General features: G+C 39.9%; 1 long non-coding RNA gene across 2 annotated transcripts in view; it reads left to right on the top strand.

Annotated features, from left to right (window-relative positions):
• LOC140704916 (uncharacterized) overlaps nt 1-14863 on the top strand; it is a 77966-nt gene that overhangs the window by 48868 nt on the left and 14235 nt on the right. For both annotated transcript variants that reach the window (XR_012084409.2, XR_013542153.1), the window contains exon 3: nt 14493-14556. This is a non-coding gene — a long non-coding RNA (uncharacterized LOC140704916). The remainder of the gene's footprint in view (nt 1-14492; nt 14557-14863) is intronic.

The following is a 14863-nucleotide window of genomic DNA, read 5'->3' as shown; positions in this document are numbered from 1 at the left end:
TTGAACTTGGTTTTGTAACCAGAACATGGCAGCCAACTGTAAGAAAAAGAGTAATTGTATGTCTCGTTTTGCACCTTAGTTCTCAAATTTGTCAATCAGTAAGGAAAGGAAAAGAAAAGAAAAGAAAAACACATGTCCAAACTACACTTTCTGCATAAATAATTGCTCTTAGATCTTTTCTACCCTCAGCAGAGAAAAACAGTTTAGGAAAGGAAGTGATTTTTAGTGAAGAAGCCATGAGAGCAGAAAATGCAAGAAACATACAGCACCCATTTACTTTAGACTCAGGCGTGATTGTCATGGACAATATAATCATGTCAGCTCACCTGACTTCGAAGCATGCTGGTAAAATATTGCAGCAGTGGTGAGGGAGAAGATTAATACATCTTTTGGGAAATGCTTCTGAACACTACAAAAGCTGAAGCAAAATTGTCCCAGTATATCATTGTTCAGTGACATATGCCTCGTGACACATAACTGATTGGAAGCTGCTGTTTGTTAGGTGTGCCTTTAAAGATGTTGCTCAAAATGGGAAGCCAATGAAACATCTTTTACATGGCTATGGAGCGCCTGAAGAGTATCCTTATTCCAAAATGCTTAGAGATTCATTGGCCCAAATCCTGTTGCTTAGTGTAGTAAGGACGTAGTCTAGTTCCCTGATGATCACATGATATACAGGGATATGAGCTCTGGCCAGACCCCAAACTGTACCCAGGTGAGACCTTTTTGCTCCAGCTGTGGGGCTTCTACTTAGGGAACTGGACTTGAATGAATTACTCAACAGATGAAAGGGTCTTTTTAAGAGAGATCACTCCAGGCCAAGAAACCCTTCCTGGTATCATCAGGTATGCACTTTTGCAGCAGTGGGAGTGCAGCCTTAGTAACAACCAGAATAGGCCCATTGAATAATTGTGGATTTAGTGAGTCAACTCCTTCATATATTCCATTTATTCAAGTGGGCATATTCTGTGACTTATTACACCAACTAAGCAACAGGATTTCAGCCATTGAAACATATCAAAAAGGATGAATCCATATACTCAGGGTGCAAAAAAGAAAGAAAGAAAAGAAAAGAAAAGAAAGAAAGAAAATAAAAGAAAGAAAACTTTTAATATAAGGGACATATGTATTTATACTTACAGAAAATATTTTTTAAAACCATCCTTCATCCTTGTAGATATGAGAGTGCTATACAAACACATTAAAACAAGGCACAATAGAAGAAAAACACTGAAACCAGATCATCATGATAGAAACAGAGAAGGTGTCAAATACAGTAGGGAAGACAAAGCCTACCAGACCCTGGTTAAACAAAAAGGCCTGGGATTGACATTGAAACCATTGTAGTACTGACGCCAGTTGCATCTTGCTGAGGAAGATATTGCATAGACAAGCACTTTCCATTGTTATCACGTCCTGTGTCGGGATCTGCAAGATGAGGGGAAGTAGGGGTCTTGCAGATGAAGCCTGTCTCGGGATCTGCAGATGAAGCTCCCTCCCCTCTTGACCAGCAAGGAGAAAGGAGACGAGCGCTCAGGGGTATGTTTCAGGGCGGGATCCGGATGAACAAGGACAGCTTACCCTCAGGCATCTGTCCAGAGGAACCTTTTTCTCCTTTGCCGCGCCCCCTTTTTTATTGTACTCTACTACCTTTGCACTAGTTAATCAATACAGAGGTAACTAATTTCCTTGAATACACAGCAGAATAACCAGAGTGCTGGTAAACAGAGACAGCTAATTTCCTTGAATACAAAGGCATCAGTAAACAGAGTGGTTGGTAAACAGACAGGCTGGTAAACAGACAGTTAATAGTAAACAGACACAGATAACTTCAAATATAGAGACAATGTAAACATTCCTGAGGAAGACACTTTAACTACATTACCCAGAGACAATAGACAGCAGGTTAATGATCATCCTTACTGGAAACTAGTGACTTGCAGTTTTAGCATGAGGCCTGCCATTGTCATAGATATACATTTGCTACTGCCACAGACATATACATTGTAACAGCATAACAGCATAAATTTTCCCCACAGTCCTGTCCTCCAGGTATTTGGAGAAGAGCTTCCCCAATAACCCTAACATAAGGAGCTGGAAGGGAGAAAGCATTCATAGCTATGAAGGCCCTGATCGGCATCAGGTCTGTAATGAGGCAAAAATGTTGAACCCTTTCCTTGACCATTTGCCGGAATCTTAACCCGGATACGAGGAGCACACACTTGCTATCACCTCTTAGAAGAAAACGCATTCACTTATTTATTTATTTATTTATTTATTTATTTATTTATTTATTTATTTATTTATTTATTTATTTATTTATTTATTTATTTATTTATTTAACTTACATACTGTCCCACCCACTAATTAGGTACACCATTCACCCAACTAGCAATTGTGTGAACAGAGTTCTCTTCTAAGAGAACAAGTGGGCAAAGAGAGACTTTTCACAGTTTGTCTGTGATGACCTCTTTGCCCACTTTGTCCACATTTGTTTGTATTCGAGACCTCTGACTGATGCAACTTCCAGTGCATATACAAGAAAGTAGCACCAACCTTGATTGAGACCAGTATGAGAACTCACCTTATTTACCCGACATCAGTGATTCCAAGCCTTCTATGTACTCTAGAAATGTAATGGCAGGATCTTATTATGTAAATACATCAACATTAACTAATTTTCAGCATCAGATTGCCACCAGTTAAGAAACAAACATTGCTTTTTCTGATCATGTACTAGGTCATGAGATTGCTGTACGAGGAGAAAAACTGCACCATCTTCTTAGCTGGTCACAATTCACTCTGAAAATGATGTTGTTGGAGTTAATGCCAATGGATATAACTACAGGATTCTGGCCATTGATGCAATTACTAATCCTACGGATAGTGTCATATTTGCTGTGGCTCTGTATCACCACAATTTTGTTTTAAATCCCTCTGTAAATAAACACCATGCCCTCTAGAGATGTTACATAGCAACACTACTCAGATGTTTATGTTTGCTACAACCTTATTTTTTCATTTATGCAACATCTCTCTTTTAACAAGCTAAGCTTGCTCTTCCTAAACCAGCATTTTGCTCCTTCTTCGTAGTCCAAATAACTTGGATGAATCCCATGTAAATGAACAGGCCAATTTAACCAGTTCAACAGTGTTACTTTAAATGGCTCCTTCTCTCTGACACCTCCACAATCCTCAATAGCAATGCACCCTTTATTAAAATGTTCCCCCTGGAAATAAGGGTCACAGCTTTGAAAGTCAAAGGAAACTGAGCATGGACTAGTAAATGCATTTAAAAGATTATAGTATCATATAGATTTTACCATTTACAGACACTATAAAATTATGGAAAAAAAAGGAGTCTTTATTTTATAGCAAGAGGTGGTATCTTCTAAGTCTTGTATTAATTCATAGTACACCATTTGGATGTATTAATTAAATTGGAATTCTAATGAAACTAACTATTTTAATCTCTGACATGAGCTGGGTAGTTATAATGCCAAGAGCCTTTCCTCTCTCTTTATTTCCATTAACAGGGTGCTTCTCTTGCCTTGTTCATAAGATCTAAATGCAAAACAGTTTCAGTCACTGTGCCAGAGCACATAGTGAAAAAGGTTGTATGCCGCCCACTACCACGTGTCAATATCTTGAGCTTCAGTTGTGCTGAAGTGGTATGGAAATGAGACACTTCTAATGACCTAAATAGATGACATGGGCAGAGCATCCAGTAAGGCCTTGTGTGAGTTTAAGCCCTGCTGTTTGCAACAGTAACAACAAGCCAAAGATCACTGGGGTGAACATGGAGCACAGCAGGTGCAGAGTCCTTATGTTCTACATCAGTGGTTCTTAACCTTGGGTTACTCAGGTGTTTTTGAACTACAACTCCCAGAAACCCCAGCCAGCACTACTGGTGGTGAAGGCTTCTGGGAGTTGCAGTCCAAAAACACCTGAGTAACCCAAGGTTAAGAACCACTGTTCTACATTTCAAATATGATGTTGATAAATTATAGTATGCAGAGGCTGGAGCCAATACTATGCTGCACTGTTCTGTGCTCTGTTACTCTGTGAAGTAATACACCACACCCCATGCATGTGTGATCCCTGCATACCACCAAAAGAAGCCCTACATTTGTCCCCCTGCTTTACACTGCTCTGTTCAGCTTCAATTACTGTGGCCAGCTTCTTGAGTAACAGGTAGCAGTGAAGGATCCTCACAGATACGGCATAGAACCTGTAATAGGGTGTAATCAGACAGCGGGAAAGAAGTGTCTTTCCTGTTGCACAGGAAAATATCACTTTCCAGGGAGTGATCTCCCTTAAAGGAACCCTTTTGTCTGCTGTTGAATCACTCCAGCCCAGCCTCCAAAAGTACTAGCCAAAAAGGTAGTGGACCAAAAAAGGTACAGCTTGGGCATGGGACAAGGTCAAAATGGAGTGTATTTCTCCTTATGCCCCGCAAGACAATGTTAATTCGTTCAGCGAATTTCGCTGTTTAGTGAAAACATCGTCTTGCGAAATGCGGATCCCCATTGGAATGCATTGAAATCCGTTTAATGTGTTCCAATGGGGAAAATCGTCATCGTTTTGCGAAAATCGGCCATAGAGAAACTGTTGTGCGAAGCACTTATCAGCTGTAAAAATCGCTGTCTTGCGAAAAGCGGTCCCGAAAACACCCGTTTTGCAAGTTGTGGACTCAGCTGTCAAAATCATCATCTTGCAAAAGTTGATCCGGAAAAAAACATCATCTTGCGAAGCACGGTCTGAAACATTGTCCAGCAAAAATCACTCATAAGAAACACCATTTTGCGAAGCGCTATAGTGGTCGCAAAAACTCATCATCTAGCGAATTAACCATTTTGCTAGGTAATCGTCTAGCGGGGCACCACTGTAGATCACATTGGACAGCTGCATAAACAGTCCAAAGTGCAATCTATTTCCCTGTGTGATCATACCCACAGCCAAATGTCATTGAAAAGCTGGCCAGTGTCATTATGAGTGGAGTAGCATGGAATGGAATTGGGCGGGGGGGCTAGGCCAGGGCTTCTTTAGTGGTATGGGATGTGTGTGGAAACTATGCTATGTTTTCTTTGATGTCTCAACCCATACTTCTCATAATCCTCCTATCTCTGTGCAAAACGAATATCTTCTCTTTGAGAAGCTAAACATGTAGATACAGCAAGCACAACATGATGGTACTATTTTTTAATACTGTGTATTTTATAGAAATGCATGAAAAACATTTGTGAATGTTCTGAGATCAAAACAAAAAACAGAGCAAAGCAAAGCAAAACCATACAGTCTTACAGTAGCTTCTGTTTTTTTAAATTTTAATTGCTATATAAGGACAAAAGTTAAGATATGATTACCAAACAGGAATCAGAAAAATACTGGTATAACTATTCTCATTCTCTCTAACTTTGATCTCAAGTGCTAACACAGCTGAAGTCAAGGAGCCACTGAAAAGAAAAGAGAGAGAGAGTGTCATAAACATATTCAGCTAAAACTCAATATATCTAGAAGTGCAATACAGTTTTAAAAAATAAAAACGAAGAGGACTCTTAACTAACGGTTAGTTTAATTTCTTGGCTTCTCAACCAAGAAGAAGAGAGCAGTATATGTTGTCTTGAGCTCAAAAGAGGAAACGGGAAATAAACAAAATTCTTAAATAAGATAAATTCCTCAATTCAGCCATTTTCACTACCACAGAAAGTTCAACTTTGATTGGTTCTTAGTGCTCACATATTTGTCTCACTGGAAGTCTACAGGATCCATAAAGCTCTCCTCCAATGCTGTTTTTCAAACAGAGACTATTGAGATTTTGACATATTGTGAGAAAACAAGACCCCATGGAAAAGGCAATAATGCCGTGAGGAGCAGAAGACGGCAGAAGAAGAGCAAGACTGAATATGAGATGGATTGACCCAATAAAGAAACTCATAGCCTTTAGTTCTCACGATCTGAGCAGGGCTATCAGCAACAGGACCTTCTAATTCACAGCATTGCCCTAAATCGGAAGCAACTTAAAGGCAAACAACAACAACACTCTTGAGTCTTGCTCTGAAGCTGTATGCTAGCTTGGCTGGATAGTTTTCCTAACTGCTAGGCTGTATGGAAAAGATCTCAGCCCACATCAATCTTGGTTCTCCCATGAAAGAATAATAGTAGCCAAGGAAATTAGGGCTCACTCATGGTGGCTCTTGCTGGTTTTTCATTTTAGGGATGAAACCGAACCACAGTATATATGGACAACAGTATGCATATATAAAGCTATATGTACAAAGTACTGTATATGGTACCGACTTTCTTATACTGGAAATGGAACAATCTGAGTCAAAAGCCTTCTCTGCTCTGAAGTGATCAACAGTTGTATTTTTTAAAAATATGTGGCATTGAGTTTTATTTATTGTGATTAAAGAACATAGCTTCAGTAAAGGACAAAAAATTTCTGCTACATAACAGCTCAAGGCAAACTCCTCAACAATGTTATCCCCAATTTGTGACACTGCTAATTTTTCTTCAGACAGAGTATTGTGGTGAAATGATTCATAGCATTATTTCTTCTTGTTTCTCTGATGTTCAGCTATTTTTGCCTCATTTGTCATCATAATCCTCTGACAGCGAGTAGGGCCAAAAAGCAGTAATTTGTTGAAAAGACACTATGTTTTATGGCTGTGTGTGATTAGGATTTGGATCTTCTATGGGAAAGAGAATAGTGCACTTCTGTGCCCAAGACCACATGAGTGGACAGGATTTAAGCCTGGTCTACAAAGATGGTTTGAGAGAGAGACATGGCTAGGCATTTGTCAGTGACTCAAGAACAATAGTGGGTTTCCTAGTATAGCAATACCACAGTTTCCTTTTGCACAGAGTATGCAACAGTTCAACTCTTACACAACAGAGTTCCCTCCTGCAGGATATGGAACTCCCTGACTCGTAGATTGCGGCTAATGTAGTCCAAAAAAGAAACTTTTCCAAGATCCATATGTGACTAGCTCAACCTAGTTAATCACCTTTAAACTGTCTTTTCCTTTCCTTAGGCTTGCCTTAAGCCCAATCATAAGAGCCAAGCTGTTCTGTATTTTAACATACAAGTTCTTTATTTAAATAACATAATGGTTAAAAGGCACATTAAGCTAGAAGTTATGTGTATTATTAGTGTCAGCTTTCCCATGCCAGAGTTAGCTCTCCCAGCAGTCTTGATTCTGGTTCAAATATAAACCTTCTTTGGCACTTTGTTCTTTAACTTTCCTCAGTAGTCATTTCAAGTTTTGCTGTTTTTTGCCGATAATACTGTGTCATCTACCTATCTTAAATTACTGCTTTTTCTTCCACCAATTGTCATTTCTCCCTCACCTAAGTCAAACCTAGCCTTCTGTATTATTTGTTCTGCATATAAATTGAACATATTTGGGAGATACAGGATGAAATAGCCATGCAAATGGGAGAATCAGCATGCTTGCAGGAGGAGAAAACCAGGTAAAATCAGAGCCAAATGTAAAATTGGTTTGGGCTTGGCTTGAAATGGTTTAAGGAATTTCAAACTAGTCCCCCAGTTTGGAATTCATCCTGATCATGAACATGTTAGTAATAAGTCCCATACCCCAGGGCTCCCCAACCTTTTTGGGGACACAGACCGGCTGGGGGGAGCAAGCTCCATGAGTGGGGAGGGCAGTGGGTGTGTCACGCTTGAGCGCAACACCCCCTGGAAGCACGACACATGAATAGTATGCCTGGGTGCATTAAATGGGCTGCATCTTTTCAGCACGTGTACACAGGGCCAGCATCTTACTACCTTAAGTGACTGTGAAAGCGTGATCACATAAGCACCCGCCTACCTTGTGCAGGGTCTCCACTGCATGCCCACTCTGGTCCTGATTGCAAGAGCAGTTGTATGTCCAGTTGCATGCTTGGGCACATGACAGAAAGCAGGGGAAAGCTTACAACATTTCTCTCATGCTCTGAACATTTCTCTCATGCTCTAGCTTAGATTTTTAATGACTGGCTATATACACCTGTACTTCATATGTATGTGTATGTCCTATGGAATATAGTGTCACCAAATCATTATGCCAGCTGCAAACACAATCACCACCTAGCATGGAGCTGTCCTTTTCACATCATTGCCCTGTACCTCAATGTTGTATTTGGCCATTTTCCATTCTGAACGGTCAAAACCGTAGAGTGTAGCAACAGGCTCCAGGAAGAGGGGACGGTATATTGCTCTGGAAACTGTGCTTGCTGCATTAAATGATGAGATTGTGAATTTATGCCTTGCTTTGAATAGTCTTGCTAACATTTACAACATGAGTCTCTCAGTGATTGTTAAGAGATGTTAATGACTCACAGTGGTATTTTAAATTGTTACAATTAATCCCCAGGAGAAAATTCATCTTTTTAGCTGTAAAGGTAATTATGTCTCAAAGTAACTCATTATGATGAAACAAAAGGGCTAACAAGGACACCTGAAATTTGAGTAATAGGAAGGAGATAGCATATTATTTTCGCGCAGGTTTTGGAAGTCATAAAATGGTTTGTTCTGCCATATGGGCACACTACATTATTTAGATGCCTCATCATGTAAATGAACCTTATTTTAAAGCCTTAGTGCATGCTATGGCTATTCTTCTTCCTTTCTACCTAGATATTATGAGAGCATGATTTCTTTTGCCTGTTTCTTTGATCTATAAGTCACAGGGAAGCTCTATTCTCTGTTGACTGAGTTATGAGCTATTTTTCTCACATCATGAAAATTCCTATTTATTCAGACTGAGCAGTAGAATTAGAATTGGTGTTGTATTTAGAAATACCGTTTAATCTGTATATCCCAAATTTTCTTGAACCACTAAGCATTCCTGTGCCCCCCTAAATAAGGCCCACCTACTTTCAATAAGATCCTGCTGGAAAATCACATACTGTAGAAGGGTGGTTTTTTTTTTGTCCTAACAGTTTTACAGTGGTTGAGAAGAAAAGGTACCCCAATAGGGAAATGCAATCATTCTTTTGACTTTTTATGCTCCAACCAGTTTTTTAACCCTTCCCTCCATGTAAACATGGACAATCTTGGATAAACATTTGTTTACAGCTCCTCAAGTGACATTGCCACAGAATGTCGACAATGCAAATCTAATTCTGTGTTGGTTCTGCAACCAAATATGGTGGTGAAGGAGTTAACATGTCCTGTCCTTATGTGTGAAGGCAAATGACACATTCTAGCCTTGGCCACTTCATCCTGGAAGACTCTGACTCTATTCAGGCATTACCTATGTGTTTACAGTCACCATTGATCAGGAAGAGCTTGGAAGCCTCAGCCTCTCTGTTGCCAGTATTGTTGCTGTCATCAGCTGAAGATCCGGAATCTGAGGGGTTAACTACAGCTGAGGAGAATGCTGAGTGATTTAGAAGCACAGACAGCTGAATTGCCACCAGATTCTCCTCCCCCAGTAGCCAGGGTAAGGGCTAGACTTCAGCAAAGACTTATGACGCAAAGGTCAGAAGATCGCCTGAATGCTGCCCACAGAAACATCAGATCAGCTAGCCTTGAGTATTGACAGAATGAAAGGCTTCCAGCAGTTCAATGACTGTTTTACTATATAAGCAGCTCCCAGATGGCTGGGAAGCTTGTGGAAGCAACATGTCAATTCTTCTGGCTTACATGCACGCACCTGCTTATCTTGGACCTTGTCTTCTAGAACCTTGGCTTTGGAATCTGATTTCTGACTACGGTTTGTGTTTTGGCTCTGGCATTTTGGTATCTTTTTTGCATCTAGTGGACTTCTGACATTGGACTGGTTTATTGGACTTTTGCCTGTTAAAACCTCTGGAAACATGACAGTTGCCCTCCTACATGTGCAAGACAATGAGTCCGAAGAGGGAGAGTTTCTGTTATCTGTGGGGGCTCTCCGCACATTAAGAACTTGATAATTTGTACAACAAGTACAATGGCTGAAGTCCTGTTACTTTGTTAAGCATTTGGAAGGCAAACAGTGTGACTTTCAATGCCTTCTATATGGCAATGAATATGGCTCCACTAGGCGTGTGGCTGCAACTCATTAACTGCCAGCTAGAAATGTCCAAATGTTATGTCATTTGCCTTCCATGTGTGTAATGAAACAACAGGATTTTAGCAAGTAAAATCCAAGAACACTAAAAGTGGAACCAGCCCATTAAAAATCAAACTACACTGACCAAACAAGGACATTGAAACTGAGAACATGGTGAAAAAAAAAAATCCAGACACTATGTCTAAACTAACCAACTGAACCTTGTTGAGGAAATTGAGTTAGTCTGTGCAAGCAGGTCAGGCCAAAACAAAAATAAAGAAAAAGCATGGCACCTTAAAGAAAAACTGCTATTTTTTTAATGTGATGTTTTGTGGACAAGTCCTGTACTTCAGGCCTACTTCTTCAGAGCTTTTCTTGCTGGGGAAGAGATCCATAACTAGCAAAACATCTCATCAAAGTTGTCATTCACACACAAACACATACACATCTATCTTATTTAGGATGTGACTACATAGTGAGGGAAATGTGAATTATCTTGCAATTTCTCACTGTGAAGTCATGCTGGGTTATTTGGTTCCCTTCAGTTTAAGTGGCCAGAGGAGTAACAGCTTTCTAATTGCAGTTCTATTTGAGCATGTGTAGTTGGTTCAAAGGAATAGCCTTAAGATGGCTTTCTTTCCTGAATTTACTTATTCCTTTATCTCACCTTGCCAGTCATAGAGCTCATTAAACTGTAAAATAATTAAACAAGCAAACAGGAACTCTGCTTAAACAGAAGCTGTTAAAAAGTAAAAATGAAGTGTCTTGGGAGAGAGGCTTTGCAGAGAGAGGTGAGTGCTGCCACTGCTTGTGTGTATGTCATGTGCTCTCCTAGTCCTCCCTTGTGAGACAGAAGGTGAGGTGGAGGTGCTTTGCCAAAGCACTGCTTTGTGCATGTGTGTGTATGTGTGCTCAATTCCTTTTGCCTCAGTTCAAAGCAATAACATGCTTTGAACGAAAGCAAAGGGAGTTGGTTTTTTTAAATTAGAAGGGTCTTTGGTTGCAGGGAAGAAAAACTATGAACCGGAACTATGCTACTCTGGGCTGATCCACATTTCCTGTTGTGTCGTGTGATTAATGGGAAAAATGCAAATCAGATTGCTCCAAAACCCATAGTGTTTCCCACTTTCCATGTAGTCAGGCAATTAGTAATTATTTTTGACTTTGTTTTCACATGTTGCTATGAATGTTTTATTACAAAAAGGTGTTTCTTAAGAATTATAAATAAATTATCCCAATTCTGATACCCATCCAACTAGTTCTCAAAGATAGGAAATCACTAAAAATTGCTAAAATTTTGGGTCCTAGCTCTTACTATTTTTGAGACCTTTGCGGACAAACCAATCAAATAACAACAACAATAAAAGAGAGAGGAAAGCATAATCCCTATAAAATATTGGTTCAGCCTAAAGAGGTGGAACTAAGAAAAAGAAGAGTAAGAGGTTTGAATCTGAGAAAAAGTGGGAGAATTGAAGAGGCCAGAGCAGCTGTTGCCAGTTGAACTACTAAAAACCTTTCCAACCTCGTTAAGGGTTTTGAAGGTTCGCCTGTGTTAAGAACACCCAACGCAGTTGAGGAAGATATCTTGTCTTGACTTTGAAATCAAGGGGACACTTGAACTTTGCAAATTCTACAATTGCTGTGTTGGTGCTGTTGCCAAGGTCTTGGGTGCACAAATTGTAGCATGTTGTTGTTATAATTGTTCATGCTGTCTGTTATATGAATAGAAAATACAAAGAGACTTTGTGAAATTGTGTATGCAAGATTAATCAATAGAAAGCAAAATAGCCCCCCAAAATGTAAAAGCATTACAGAAGCTCTGGGGAAATAAACTTCCAGCTGTAACTCTTTACATTGGGAAGGATGAAAATCCATGCAAAATGTCATGTTTTAGCTCTTGCTGATCTTGGTCTTGCTCTCCAGTGACAAATTCTTAAACTTGATGATCTTTTCTAAATCCTTCACTGCTGTTCTTCTGAGTCTCAGCCTTCTTTTGATTTCTTGGCTACAGTCCCTGTTTGGACTGATGATTGAACCAAGGTATAAAAGTCTTTAACAATTTCAGTTTCTTCATTATCAGTGTTATGAAACAGTCAACACTCCCCCTTTTTTTCCAATTCATTAGCCATTTTTATCAAATCCAAGGTCAGGGTAAATGTTTTCATTAGGATTTAATGTACACATCTTGAATTTTTGAAGCATCCTAGGGAATTCCAGGGCCCCAGCCTCCATCCTGAACCAGTGGATGTCACTCTTGCTTCTTCAGCCTCATGCTCTGCTGGGCAAAAAACAAAAACCCAGTTTTCATTTTGTTTATTTGGCCCTGCTGTTTTTTTGTCTCCTTGTTTCTTATGGTGCCCAACCAGATGACTCTAGAAAGTAGATGGGCGTGGACAACAGGCAAAGGAGGCTAATTTGTATTCTCGAAGGCTTTCACGGCTGGGATCTGATGGTTGTTGTGGATTTTTTGGGTTCTTTGGCCGTGTTCTGAAGGTTGTTCTTCCTGACATTTCGCCAGTCACAAAAGCTGTTCCCACAGCTATAAATACTCAACTATCCAACAAACAGCAACAGAGCATGGACAGAGTTCCTACTCCAGGCCTCTGAAGATGCCGGCCATAGAGACTGGCAAAACGTCAGGAAGAACAACCTTCAGAACACGGCCAAAGAACCCGAAAACCCCACAACAACCAAGAGGCTAATTTGTTTTAAAACGCTATCCTATGTCTTTCCCCCACCCCACCCCAGTGTACAGTTTTGCATCAGGCCCCAGCTGGTGGAAGATGAGGTCTAGCAAAGATGAAAGTAGATTTTCAAAGACCTAATTTTTGCCCATCCATTATGTAGTCCTCTGCTACCTAAAATTGGAAAATAGAGGGGTGCAGACTTCGATTTTTGATTTTCAGTCCTCAAAATTCCTCAGGCAGCTATGCAGACAAAAGCCACAAATCTGCATGCCCCGACGTGACAACAAATTTAGAGATTTATTTCATAGCTGTGTGCACGGCTGCCATGAAGTCCCACAGAGTAGTAGACTTCTCAGCTGGTATCTTCACAGATGTATTTTCAGTCCCTTTCTCACACGTTTAATTGCTCTTTCAGACATACTTTCAGCAAATGGTGTCCAGGGGTCTACTGTCTCAGAACCTGATAATATCCTCTAAAGGTTTGTTCTGCAGTGCATTGCACTTAGCAGCAATATGCTTACTTTTAAAAAGCTGACACAGGAGTGGAGTTATAAATAGCTCCTAGTCACATCATTATCAATTTATGAAAGAGGGTGTGCTTAGAGAGATCAACAACCCTGTTATTTCTCTGAAACTATGAGAGCCAGATTGTTTAGCACATATGTCTGTAAGATGTGACGGCAGTTTGTGGAGGATTAGGGCAAGAGACCAACTGGATTTAAAAGGAAGGAACCAAGGTACTCAAAAGGAATGCAGATTCCATGGAGGATTATCAAAGTGTAATTTCACCTAAGTGGAAATATTTTATGCATGCAGATGGCCCTTGCTACTGGGATCGCAAGCAGAGAAAAGCATACTGAAACACATAAATCCATTTTTAATCCTTTATACATGCTTCCAGTGCTGTCACTTAAGATTTAAGGGCAAGAGACAAGAATTCAACAACTTCAGGTATGCGAAAGAGGCAAAGTTATCTGAAACCTGATTGAATGTGGAAATATGATGAAAAGATCCCAGGCTGCCTTCTTTTTATCCGACAGGTGGCATATTTAATATATCTCTAAGGTGCCTATAATGGAAGAGTATGGTTTACCTCTTTGACACTGGCTTGGTGCCAATACTTTAATTACACTAAGTGTGGCTCCCCTTTGTTCATGCTTTGGGGGCATATGTTGAAGTGTTTTGAATTCGAAATAAATTGCTTTGCTTTGACACCACAAGATTATTTGTTTATTACATTTTTATGGTACCTTTCAACACACTCTCTCACATACAAATACAGTAGTGCTTAACAAATATCTCTAAAAACCAGTGCAACGCATGAAAGCATTGCTAATGATTAGAAAGCATGACAGCAGTGTAAGGTTCCAATTGATAAAAGGTGACATCATACCATTCTTAGAAACCGTGATTGCAGGAAGTGTTTGCAGCTCCACCGTCTGAGAGCAAAATGAGGGAAAGCCATCTTGCACGTATCCATCACTGAATACCACCAGTAAGGGTACTCTCTAGAGCAGTGGTCCCCATCCTTGGGCCTCCAGATATTATTGGATTTCAACTCCCAGAAATTCTGTACAGCAGAGGTGGTGGTGAAGGCTTCTGGGAGTTGTAGTCCAAGAACATCTGGAAGCCCAAGGTTGGGGACCACTGCTCTAGGGGTCCTCTTCTGAAGACTTTGACATCCAATTAGATTTTTAACAAGACTAGGTTCTGTTTCCATGTATTTTACTTTAAATAAAAAGAATGTTTTTTATCATCCTACCAGTGACTGTTGTGCAGAGAAACTGTTTGGCCAGGAAACTTAAGTACTCCATTCTTGGAACCAGCAGGTAAAAAAGAATTTTTATGTTGTCATCATGTCACCCATTTTACTTTTACTTGCTACTTATAACATTGAGAAAAAGTTGTTATTGCAAGTCCATTAATTAAGCAGAAAGCACACAAGTGTTGGAAAGATGAGATTCAGGCAAAAGTCTGTTTGACTTTTTTTTTTTAAAGTGTAACAATTTAAGAACAAGAACATGATAAAAGGTAAAATTGGATAGCAGCTGTGTTGGACTTCAACAGAATCATCTGCTTAAGTCCTGAAGACCAATCACAAGCTAATTTGCCAGTGATATGAGGTGAAAACAGCTC

The sequence above is a fragment of the Pogona vitticeps genome, chromosome 2 (genome assembly GCF_051106095.1).
Source record: "Pogona vitticeps strain Pit_001003342236 chromosome 2, PviZW2.1, whole genome shotgun sequence".
NCBI classification, from domain to species: domain Eukaryota; kingdom Metazoa; phylum Chordata; class Lepidosauria; order Squamata; family Agamidae; genus Pogona; species Pogona vitticeps.
This window is presented reverse-complemented; position numbering and strand designations above follow the sequence as displayed.